Source organism: Oryctolagus cuniculus, chromosome 15, assembly GCF_051225735.1.
Source record: "Oryctolagus cuniculus isolate XC-2025 breed Fujian yellow rabbit chromosome 15, ASM5122573v1, whole genome shotgun sequence".
NCBI lineage: Eukaryota > Metazoa > Chordata > Mammalia > Lagomorpha > Leporidae > Oryctolagus > Oryctolagus cuniculus.
This window is the reverse complement of record NC_142881.1, coordinates 70,465,366-70,477,819: the sequence shown is the minus strand read 5'-3', so window position 1 is coordinate 70,477,819 and position 12,454 is coordinate 70,465,366. Positions and strand designations below refer to the sequence as shown.

The 12,454-nt window shown below is 50.6% G+C and overlaps 1 long non-coding RNA gene across 1 annotated transcript; it reads right to left on the bottom strand.

Annotated features, from left to right (window-relative positions):
* Window positions 1-4,168: 4,168 nt before the first annotated feature.
* On the bottom strand, window positions 4,169-12,139 carry LOC149122055 (uncharacterized). The gene is made up of 2 exons (XR_016221026.1): window positions 11,675-12,139; window positions 4,169-9,301 (listed from the first exon to the last, which is right to left on the bottom strand). It is a non-coding gene; the product is annotated as an uncharacterized LOC149122055 (long non-coding RNA).
* Between the last annotated feature and the right edge of the window lie 315 nt (window positions 12,140-12,454).

The window sequence follows — 12,454 nt, the reverse complement described above, 5'->3', positions numbered from 1 at the left end:
ACTCCTGGCTTTGGCCTGGCCCAGCCTTGCCTGTTGCAGCCATCTGGGAAGAAGATTCTCTCTCCCTCCCTCTCTCTCTCTCTCCCTCTCTCTCTTTCTCTGTGTAACTATTTCAAATAAAAAGAAATCTTAAAAAAAGTCAATATAAGTCTAACATCATACAGTAATTAAATCATTGAAATAATTCATTTTATTCTCAAAACAGTCACCTCCATAGAATAGTTTGAGAACTGGATGTCTGAAAGGAGACAGCGGCTCAGACAGAACAAACTAAAATTATGTTGGGGAGCCGATGCGTAGCGGGTAAAGCAGTGGGTGAAGCTGCCGCCTGCAGTGCCAGCATCCCATATGGACACTGGTTCATGTCCAGGCTGCTCCATTTCCGATCCAGCTCTCTGCTATGGCCTGGGAAAGCAGTAGAGGATGGCCCAAGTGCCTGGGTCCCTGCACCGCATGGGAGGCCTGGAAGAAGCTCCTGGCTCCTGGCTCCTGGCTCCTGGCTTCAGATCAGTGCAGCTCCAGCCATTGCGGCCAGTTGGGGAGTGAATCAGAGGATGGAAGATCTCTCCCTCTCTCTCTTCCCCTCTTCTTCTCTCTCTGTGAAGCTCTGACTTTCAAATAAATAAATAAATCTTTAAAATATTAAGTTGGCCTAGCCTGGTTTCCCTGGCCTTTTTTTTTTTTTTTTTAATTCCTGTTAAGTCAAAGTTCAGTACCTCAGCACCATGAATTTCCACTAGATGGTGCCTTTCCCTCTTTCATTAAACTTGTTTCAAAGAATATTTTGACCAGGTAAATTCACTTGCTTTTATGCTCTCCCCAACTCCAGGCAGTCACTTCTATTCTCATGCCATTATTTAGACATCACTGGCAAAGGTCAACATACCAGCTCCCACACTGCCCAATCGTAGGGTTCACCTTTTAAATAACAACCTTTATTGGACAATCTCTCTTTTTCTTCCTGAACAACTCAGGAGAGTTTTCATATTTTTCCTGTGGACCTTCGCTTCGCAGGATGTTCACGGAGTAGTGCATTGACCTTGCTTTGTTAAGATTTACAGGTGTTGCTGGGGCATAGTAGGCTGAGCCTCTACCTGCATCACCAGCATCCCAGTTCCAGTCCCAGCTGCTCGTCTTCCGATGTGGATCTGTGCTGTGGCCTGGGAAAGCAGTGGAAGATGACCCAAGTGCTGGGGCCCCAGCACCCGCATGGGAGACCAGGAAGAAGCTCCAGGCTCCAGGCTTTGGATTGGCCCAGCTCTTGGTGTTTCACCCATTTGGAGAGGAAACCAGCAGATGGAAGACTTTTCTCTCTGTCTCTCCCTCTCTCTGTCTGTAACTCTGTCTCTCAAATAAAGAAATAAAACCTTTAAAATTTTATTTATTTATTTATTTGAAAGCCAGAAAGAGAGAGAGAAAGAGATCTTGCCTCTGTTGGTTCACTCCCCAGATGTCCACAGCAGCTGGAGCTGGGCCAAGACAATGCCAGGAACCAGGAGTTTCTTCCGTGCCTCCCACATTGGTTGCAGGGGCGCAAGCACTTGGGCCATCTTCCACTGCTTTTCCGAGGGCATTAGCAGGGATTTGGATCAAAAGTGGAGCAGCTAGAACTTAAACCGGTATTGACATAGCATGGAAACTTTACCTGCTACATCAAATGGTTGGCCCCTGTACTGATTTTTTTTAAAAATAGCTCTTACACCAGTAAGATCCCAAGGTAATCAGAGACAGACCTCTTAAAGGTCCCATCTGAGGTGCCATCTTTTATTGGAGTAGGGGGGGGCAATTATATTACCATTTGCTTCTTAATGAATTCACAATATTAATGAGCATCATGGGTTCTTGCCTAAGAAATCTGGATTTATACCAAGTACCAGGAGCCAGCCATGTCGAGGAAAATGTCTGCCAGAAAGCAAGGAGCAGGTGGCCCAAAGACGATGTGCAAGCCTGCAATGGTGAAAGAGACAGAGGGCCAAAAAGGGCTGGGCCCACCAGGTCCCAGGCCTTTAATCAACTTCCAAAGGGGAGTGGTTAATTACCCTGATAGGCAGGTGGGCACAGGGGTGTGGTCAGGTAGGGGCATACCCATCCTGTTCTGCAAACATCTCATCACAACTGCTGTGGTGCTACTGCACAGCCCTCTACTGCTGCACTACGTGTGAATTTACATGTGGGAGAGGAGAGTTCGAGTCCTGGCTGCTCTGCTTCCAACCCAGCTTCCTGCTAATGTGCCTGGGAGGCAGCAGAGGGTCCAAGTACTTGGGTTCCTCTTCTCCACATGGGAAACTCAGATGGAGTCTTCCTGACTGTGGCTTCAGTCTGGTGCTGGCCCCACCCCAGCTGTTGTGAGCTTTTGGGGAATGCACCAGAAGATGCAATGGTTGTCTCTCTTTCTCCCTCCTCCCATCTCTGTCACTCTGCCTATGGTAACTAAGAGTATCTAAAACGTTATCTATAGAAGTGAAATTGCCACTTTGAGATGCAATGATGGTTTACAGCCCTTGTCTCTACTGTTTGTTGAACTCTTTACTTAGTGTAGGGATAATGAGTATAAAGTAAACTGAAAATAAATCTTTGTAAAAATTAAGACTGGGACTAGGAGAGGGAGGAGGAAGAAGTGGGAGCATGGGTGGGAAGGATCACCATGCTGCTAAATCTGTATATATGAAATACATGAAATTTGTATACCTTACATAAAATTAAACTCGTTGCTGGAGGTCAGCCTTACCCTGAACTCAAGCCAGACAAGAATACAACAAGAAACGATAGGTGAACATCTCTGATGAACATATATGGAAAATTTTTAACATACTGCCAAATCAAAACTGACAGCAATCATAAAGATCCATCATGGTCAATTGGTCATAGTTCTGTTAGAGTCGACCGCCCGAAAAACGTCACCAAGAGACACGTCTCTTATGCAAACAGCAAGGGGAAGCTTTATTGATTATCCAGCATGCTGGGGCTGTCTGACCATACAAGAGCAGAGCAGCCCTGAAAAACCAATGGTTAGGGTTTATAAAGGGAAAAACCGCAAAACTGGGGAAGGGGGAATACACGGTTGCTATGCACAGTTGCTATACACAGTTTCTAAGATCAAAAGAGAGTACATAAAATCAAAAGAGAGTATATGGTTACTGGGGTCAACATAACCTAAAACCTAAGTGAAATTAATATTCATCATAATCTTGACAATACCAGTTACAATATTACAATTAGCAATTAGGACTTGACATTAATGTAAGACACAGACAAATCACATCTTCATTATTACCCCAGGTATCCCAGGTGCCACTTGAGCAATCATGCTAGGGGGTTTTTGTGCTCTGCCAAGGGTGATGTAGTGCACTGCTATTGTCCGACTATTTGAGATCATAGTTTCAGACCAGAGTCTCATGGCGGGGGCGGCGGGGGGGGGTGCTTTCTCAGAATGGAGTCTCAAGTGCTCCAAAATGGAGTCCCTACTGTCAAGGTGCTACTTCACTCTGTCTTATTTTTACAGCTGTACCAGGAATGTTATAACCTGTAAGGTTAAGCTTTACTTTTACACCCGCACATATACAATTTTAACTCTTCAGTTCAAGGATGCCTATATGTGGATGCCAGGGCCACAGGTGGTGGCCTATTCCACTGCACCCAGCGCCGGCCCCTATTTATCTTTCTTTAAAAAACATGTATGTATTGGAAAGACAGCGTTACAGAGAGCGACGCTTGGAAAGGGTGTCCCCTACAGATAATGACCAGGCCAAGACGGGCTAGTCGGGCCACCACCTGTGCTTGGCAAGCCCGGGGCCCTCCTCCCTCCTCGCGGGTTGGGCGGAGCAGCCGCCCAGGCCCGCCCCTGCTGGCCCTACATCCACTGCACTGGGAGCAGAGCCGGCCGCGCCGCCCAGAAAGGAGCTGCAGCGATGGCGATGGCGATGGCGATGGAGGCAGGCAACGCGGCCTACTTCCAGAGGGGCAGTGTGTTCTGGTTCGCGGTCCTCACGCTCTCCTTTGGCTACTACACGGTTGGGACAACCGCCTGGAGAGAGCACTCCTGTCACCCAGGCCTCCGCCTCCACTTAGAGGAGAGGCCGCGCAGGCGCAGTTCCAGCTCGTGTGCCTGGGAGCAGAGGGAAAGACGGGAACCCAGAAGGAGGCGCAGGCGCAGTAGGCTGCCAAGGCTTTTGGCAGGTGTTCCAGGCCTTGGGAAACCGGTTTGCCTGGCTTTCCTCACGTGGGGGCGGGAACGACTCCCCACCTGACCACTGAGAGCCATGGTGCTTGCGAACACGAAGGCCGGAAGGGTTGCTACCGCCTACTTCGCTACGGCCAGCCGTTTGCCCTCGCTGGTCACGGGGCTGAGGCTGGGATACTTTGCCGTGAGGGGCGCGGGCGCGGGCGCCTGTGTTTGGGCCTTCCGGGCTGTCGTAGCGCCAGGGGCGCCATGGGAACGGGGTCGGTGCGCATGCGCACCGTGCGGTTGCCTAGGTTACGAATGCCTGCGGACGCTAAGCGGGGTTTTAGAAGCTTTAGAGTGTTTGAAGCAGGGGGAGTTGCTTGGAAAACAGCGGATAAACCCAAGGGACGGCTAGGATTTCACTGGTGAGCAAGAACCGGTGTGACAGCAGGAGGACAGCTCTACTGCTGTCTCACTTCCAGGATAACGAACGGGAAAGACGCCCGGAAACAGGTTGGGGTAAACCGGTATCATGTAGGAGGAAGGAGAAGCTATTTTGGATCTTTCCCGGGAGATCCTGGAACCTGGACGGGTGTCATTTCCACAGCGGTGTCGCTCTGACCACCTCCGCCCTCCTTTCGCCGTGTGCAGGATGGAGGCGTGGGACTCTAGTTTTCCCGAGTGCCCTTTCTGTGCCAGGATCCCGCGACCCTGTTCGAACACACAAGCTGGGAAACTGAAGATTCGAGTTGGAATTTAGTGGAACTGGCAGATGCCAGCCCCTCTCCACCACGCGGTTAGGAGGCCGCAGTGATATGTTATACTTTATTGGAATATTGACTTTAAACAGCATCCTGGGAGAAGTAGTGTTGCCTTTGGTGCAGATCTAAGTGGAGCACTAAACCTTGGAGGGGTTGACAGTGATTCACAGAAAGGCTTGTAACAGAGCCTGAGGAGGAGTTGGTAAGGTCACCACAAAAACCTTACATGAACGAGGAGTTGCTGTTAAACCTTCGTGAGCCTGATTTTCCGAGTGTGTCTGCGTGGTGTGCAAGAGTGGAAGAGCATGAGTCTAACTGCGAGATTGAGCTCAAGCCACCGTTTGCAGGACAGAAGCTGGCCAAAGCACGCAGACTCTTACAAGTCTAGGAAATAATGTTTGGGGTGGAATTCATGAAAAATCGGATCCGTTCCGCCAGTGCACGAGCCTGATCATCACCTCGTTTCTTTGTGGCACACATCCATTGGAGCTGCTTTTTAGAAATAGAGGATGGAGATTCGGGTGCCCTCCTTCAGACCCTGTTTCCCCGGTAGTTACTTTGGTAGAATCAGTGTTCTTTCCTACCTGCTGGTCTTTCAGGTGCCCTAATGGTTTCTTTGTGCCTCTGGTTCTCATTCAGTGGTTGTCCTCTGGCCGCAGAGCATCCCTTATGAGAGCCTTGGGCTCCTGGGCTCGTTCACTCAGTCCCTGGTGGACCATCATCACACCCTCCTGCACAACAGGTAAGGAGAGCTGCAGAAACGACACGCTGGTCTCGCTGGAGACCTTGAAGGCCTGCAGTTGCCTTTAGGTATTGAAAATGGCACTAGTTCACGTTTAGGAATCTTTCCAGATTTCTGTTAGATTTTATCATTAGAAATCCCCCTTAAACTAGACTGTTTCCTGCTGCCACTCTAACCGCAGGTGAAATCAAGCAGATGCATAGGTAATCCCGGTCACTCTGAGATGTCAGGAAGTCCAGTTGGTAAAGCCATAAACTTTTTTTCTTTTTCTTTCTTTCTTTTTTTTTTTTTGACAGGCAGAGTGGACAGTGAGAGAGAGAGACAGATAGAAAGGGCTTCCTTTGCCGTTGGTTCACCCTCCAATGGCTGCTGCAGCCAGTGCGCTGCAGCTGGTGCACCGTGTTGATACGAAGGCAGGAGCCAGGTGCTTCTCCTGGTCTCCCATGGGGTGCAGGGCCCAAGCACTTGAGCCATCCTCCACTGCACTCCTGGGCCATAGCGGAGAGCTAGCCTGGAAGAGGGGCAACCGGGAGAGAATCCGGCACCCCGACTGGGACTAGAACCCAGTGTGCTGGCGCCGCTAGGTGGAGTATTAGCCTGTTGAACCGTGGCACCGGCCAACTTTTCTTCTAAAATAGATAATGCAATCTCATCCATGAGGGGCTGAGGAGCCTGGCTTGGGGAACAGGGTGCAGCTGGTGCCTTCTCTCTCGTTCTTTTTTCCCTTGTTCCCCAGCAACAGCTGCTTTTGGACCCCTTGGAATGGTGGGAATAGTTAGGGGAAGGTGGGTGTAGTCTTCAGTGGGTGCTGCCTGGGGACCAGGCGTCTGGGAGCTGGGTATGTTGCAGACACAGTGCTGACTGTTTGTCTCTGGGAGGTCCTCAGAGGGATCCTCCTGTGCAGTTCTCTATGGCTGCTGCACGTGCCTCCTCCAGCCTGCCTCTTGCAGTTCCATCCTTGGCATTTGTGTTTAGGGGAAATCATCCTCTTAGTGAGGTTACCTTTGTGTTGGGCCTCCAGGTCGGATTACCTTTTAACCCTCCCCACCCCCCATATCAAGTGCCCTCCTGCAAGACCTGCAAGGCTCACAGTAAGCAGCCTCCAGTTCTCCCCCCGGGACCATCTACAAGTGGGGTCCTCAGGGTATCGCTGTTCCTTTGCTCTCCCTCCGTGCAGGCTGAACCCATCTCTATGCTTTGGAGTGACACAGTCGCCCTTTGTCAGAGGGCAAGGGGATTTCCAGGTGGCTTTGTTGAAACTGTTCTCTGGGCTTGAGACTGTGGTAGGAAAGCCCAAGTGTTCTGAGACTCCTTCCCAGTGGCCTCTTGGGCCTCCCTGAGGTCTTAGCCGAGGATGTTTGGCCCAGCCCTGCAGCTTGACAGCTCTTGTGACTGGCATTTGGAGCCTCTAATGAAAACCAAAAGACTGTGTTGTGTTGTACACTTCTTTGAAGGGAGAAGGAGAACAAGCCCAGGGAGGTTGCGTCTCTCTTACTGTGTTCCTAAAATCAGTCCTTTAAGGATCTAACGTGTTAGAATGTGCCATAGCTCACTATAAATCAGAATTAATAATACTCCTTTTGATTTGTGAGATCAAGGAAAGAGTAAATAAATTTGAATGCATGAATACATGAAGACATGGTATAAATTTGGAGCTTCCTAAATCCTACTGCCCAGGAATAACTACTTGTAATATTTTGTTGAGTTCCCTTTTGTTTTAATCCATACCTGGTAATTTTCAGTCCAGTCATCATCCTGTAGGAAAGAGTACTTTGTGCTGTATGTAGATACAGAACTGACCTTGGAGGTGGCAGGAAACTAACATTTACTAAGCACCTTCCATGTGCCAGTCCCTAAACAGGAGCTCACGGACACAATCAGGTTATAAAATAATCTCTTAAATCCCATGTTTTAAAAATACATACCTTTCTGAATTTCTTTTAACCAGAGATAAGATTGGACTATATGTTTGACTTTATATCTGCTATCATCATACAATTGATGACTATGCCATTGTTTTGTTTTGCTTTGTTTTGTATTTCATTTTAAAGATTTATTGTATTTATTTGAAAGAGTTGCACAGAGAGAGAAGCAGACACACACACACAGAGAGAGAAGGGTTTTCCATCCTCTGGTTCACTCCCCAGTTGGCTGCAATGGCCAGTACTGCACTGATCCAAAAAAAGGAACCAGGAGCTTCTTCCGTGTCTCCCATGTGGGTACAGGCCCAAGCACTTGGGCCATCTTCTACTGCTTTCGCAGGCCATAGCAGAGACCTGTATGGGAAGTGGAGCAGCAGGGACACAGCACCGGCCCCGCCATGTTTTTTTTTTTTTTTTTTCCCCTGCCATGTTTTTAAAATAACCTTGAAGGCAGGCACTTGGCCTTGCAGTTAAGATGCTACTTGAGGGACGACACTGTGGTGTAGCAGGTAAAGCCTTCGAGACCTGCAATGGCAGCATCTCATATGGGTGCTGGTTGGAGTCCTGGCTCCTCCACTTCCCATCCAGCTCCCTGCTAATGGTTTGGGAAAGCAGAGGAAGATGGCCCAAGTCCTTGGGCCCCTGCAGCTGTGTGGCAGACATGGAGGAAGCTCCTGGCTCCTGGCTTCGGGTTGGTGTAGCTCCGGCCATTGTGAAAATAGAGAGTGAACCAGCAGCTGGAGGACTTCTCTCTCTCTCTCTCTCTCTCTCTCTCTCTCTCTCTCTCTCTCTCCCTCTCCTCTCTCTGTATAACTCTGATTTTGAAATAAATAAATAAGAATCTTAAAAAAAATAAAAGAAACTCATGCCTTTGTCACATTCTGGTTGGCTGTTGCTTAGCCTTTCTGCATCAGTTTCCTTCCCCATCAAGGGAGATTAGCCTATTCCTTGTAAGACCTTTAAGAGGATTAAATGAACTACTCCACTGAATGCCCCAGCATAGGGCCAAGCAAAGAAATGTGAGCTTCCCTTCTCCCCCTGTAATGTGTTAGGGAAAACCCTTTTGATTAGGCCTGAGTGTTTGCCCACTTTTCATGTGGTGAAGTTTAATTAAATATTGAAGATATTTAACACTCTGCGTAGGCATCATTTAGTCAATGAACACCTGTTAGCTATCTGAAAAGGGCTCTAGAGGGCCCTAAATATCAGTAATTTACCAACTATTTGGGGTAATTTACTAACTATTTGCTTGTTCTTAGGGAGGGAGCCAGCTGGGGCCTTGGGGAGGAACCAGGAGGGTTGGGTGATACAGGGAGGCAGCTGGGGGCTCAGGAAAGCTGCTCACTTGCCAGCCGATGGAATGGACATGGTGCTGCAGAAGAGGGAACCAACCCCCTGGAAGGAAGATCCCATCTCCTGGTTTTCCGTCACAAGCTATCCAGATGCACTGGATCGGTGACAATTCCAACGCCCACCCCTGCCATCAGGACAAGCCCTGGGTCCCAGCTCCACCTGGATCCCCCTTCTCACCCTGGGGGCCCTCTCTGCCATCCTGTCCATCTCGACCAGGAAGGCTGTCTTCCACTGGGCCACACATGACGTGGGTGCAGGCGTTGCTCACTGTCCTCTGGGAGTAGGTCCTCATCTCTTCTTCCAGGCATCCCCAGGGCTGGGCAAGCAGGAACAGTGAGGTCAGGAGGAGGAGCAGCATGGCCTGGGGAGAAGAACAGAGAGGAAAGGACATGATTTCGGCTCTAGGACACGGTATAGGGCATGGCCCAGCTCCTGAAGGTCAGAAGCAGCCACTCCTTACCCCTCCCACTTCCTGCTATGGAGCTCAAAGCAGCCAGATGCTCAAAGTGATTTGGAGACAAGATGGGCACACGGTCCAGCCTCGGAGAGCAATGGGACTCTCACATGGGTTGACCACAATGTCCTCGTTCTCACGTCCCCCACACCATTCTGCTTTTTCTTGGGCACTGCCATTGAAACAGCGGCCAGCATGGAGGGTCCTCACTGAGGCTGTGTGTTCCATCCCCAAGGACCCAGTGAGTGCTCCCTCCAGGCAGGACTTTTGCCTTCTTGGATTCTTTCACCTTGTCTGTAACAGGAGGTGGTTGGCTCAGCTCACACAGGCAACCTTCTACTCCCTCACTGACTTGTCGCCTTGAGTGGGTTAGCAATGGCAACTCACAGTGTTGGAAAATGAATGGGGGAGGGGGGTGGGGTGGGAGGGAAGGGCACTGTGGCATAGCGGGTAAAGTCTCCGGCTACAGTGCTGACATCTCATATGGCAGCTGGTTCAAGTCTCAGATACTCCACTTCCGATCCAGCTCTCTGCTGTGGCCTGGAAAAGCAGTGGAAGATGGCCCAAGTCCATGGGCCCCTGCACCCATGCAGGAGGCCCAGAAGAAGCTCCTAACTTCGGGTCATCACAGCTCTGGCTGTTGCATCCATCTGGGAAGTGAACCAGCAGATGAAAGACCTCTCTCTTTGTCTCAGCCTCTACCTCTCTGGAACTCTGCCTTTCAATTAACGAAGAAAGGAGGGAGGGAGGGAGGGAGGGAGGGAGGGAGGGAGGGAGGGAGGGAGGAAGGAAAGAAGGAAGATGAACCAGGGTTCTCAATGCCTAGTGACGTCTGACTGAGCTCAGTCTGCAAGTGCAGCAACATATGCCAGGCGATTTGCCAGTTCTGAACCAGAGGTGGCCCCCAAGCAGAAGAAAGCCCCCGAGGGAACCCAGGGCATGTTTTCACCCAAGTTTCACCCACCAAGTTAGCAGCTGCAGAGATTCAGCCCCTGCAGTTCTTCCCAGTGTACCTGAGAGGGCTGGAAGAGGGGACTTATGAGGGAAGGTGATACACCAGGTGGCCCCAGCCAGGGGAAAGGGCTTGTGGGACGTATGAGCAACTACCCAACAGGACATCCAGTTACCACCTGACAGGAGATGGTAACAGAGCACAGGGTAAGTGCAGGACCCGGGCCACTCTCTGCATCTGGGTGTCTTCCTGCCAAAGAGAGAAACCGTGAAGTAATGAGGGTGGAAGTGGGAGTCTCAGAGGCTGGACACAGAGCCAAAGGGTGCCCTGCAAAGAAAAAAGGGTCAGCAGGCCAGCTCGGTCAATGTCAGGAGAGGGGCTACCTGGCCAGAGGCGCGCCTCTCCAACAGCTGATGATGCGCCATGTAGGCGAACCCTGTAACTCACGAGCCTCTCGCGCTGTTGAATTTGCCACCTCCTCAGGTGCCCCGCAAGCCTCTAGAAACACTAAGCTGAGCTCACAGGCTTGCACTCATCCCTGTAGAGCCTTCCTGATCACTCAGGGGCCGACCCAGGCCAGAACGAGGGCAATGTCCCCTGTCCCACAACTGCGTCAACTCTGGGACCTTGAGACTGATTTGGGGAAAAAATGAAAGCAATACACCTTCTCCCACCAGCTCAAGACGGCTCAGAAATGCCATCACCCATTGCTGAAGGAAGGATCCAGACACAGGCAGGCTCAGAGGTCTCAGACCTGAGATTCAGGTGGATAAGGCAGCCACCGCCCCTCAACCCATGCAGGGTTCACTTTAAGCTAAGCCTCCAGAGTAAGATTTTATAGGAAAAAAAGGACACCTCTGGACACATGGTTGGAAAGCCAGAGTCCTAATTCATTAAGAATCATTTTAAGTCAAGTCTAGAGGCCAAGAGAGAAGCATCGGGATGGGTGTCGAACCCAAGCCTGTGAATGCCAGATCTGTTTCTCCTCCACTTCTCTTTCTGAAGAAACCAGGAGCAGACAGGGAGCCAAGAGAGAAGGTGGAATTGCACTGCCCACCTGAGGCTTCCATGCAAGAGCATCTAAGAGAGGGTGTCCCATCCTACTCACCCACCGCACCCCCATTCAGCAAGCAAGTGCCCTGCTGGTTCCAGGCAGCTTAGTGGAGGGCAGACGGGCACCTCCCCACCCCGTGTGCCCCCACCTCCCAAACCCAACTACAAGACCAGAAGAGCTGCAGACCCTCCTCCCTTCAACTCCAGCATGGAACACTGTCCAGACAGCCACAGGATATTCATAGGCCACAGGGAAAAGAAAATGAGACACTCACAGGCTGCTGCCTCTGGGGTCCCAGGAGCTCCAGACAAACTGGTGCTGGCTTGGCAGGTGCGCACTCTTTATGCCTGTCCTGTAAGCTGAGCTGCCAGGCCCTGGTCTTCTGAGAACTCCCTTCAAGAAGTAGAGGAAGTTTTCTTCCTTGTTGACTCACTCCCTCTTACCCCCAACTGTGTGCTAAAACCCTGATGCTGATAAACGGAACACTTCCCACATCATCACGTTAGGGTGATTCCCATCTGCACCCCACTGAGGCCCTGGGAGCCCAAAACAACCCCCTCAGTGTCTGTATTTTAGAGATGCCCAGGAATCTGTGGTCCAGACATTACTGAGTTGCACAACGACCTAGAGTGACTTAAAAAAGAAACTCACATCTGCAGATCTCAAGAGCCAGGACCTGCCGTGTGCAATTTCCTTCTCCATCTCAACAGCCCGGATTGTGAAAGAGCTGCTTGGCATATCCGGGCAGGGGTGAGGCAGGTGCAGGAGCTGCAGAAGCAGCAGCCTTGGGCGGGAGTGGGAGGGAGTGACTCGTGGAGCTGCCACCTGTCCCTCTTTGGCAACCTGCTCCAGGCCTCAGAGAGCCCCCATTTTCCTCTTGTGAGATTGACTTCAGAACCAGGCCTGACCTTGCCTTTGTTCAGACTTGTATTTTCCACTTCCTCCCCTGGTGTCTGCCTTGTGCGTTGAGATAAATTAGGACCCCTGAGCTGTGAACACTCTTGTCACAGACCCACGCGAGGGAGCTATTAACTTACAGTGCTTGGGGGGTAGT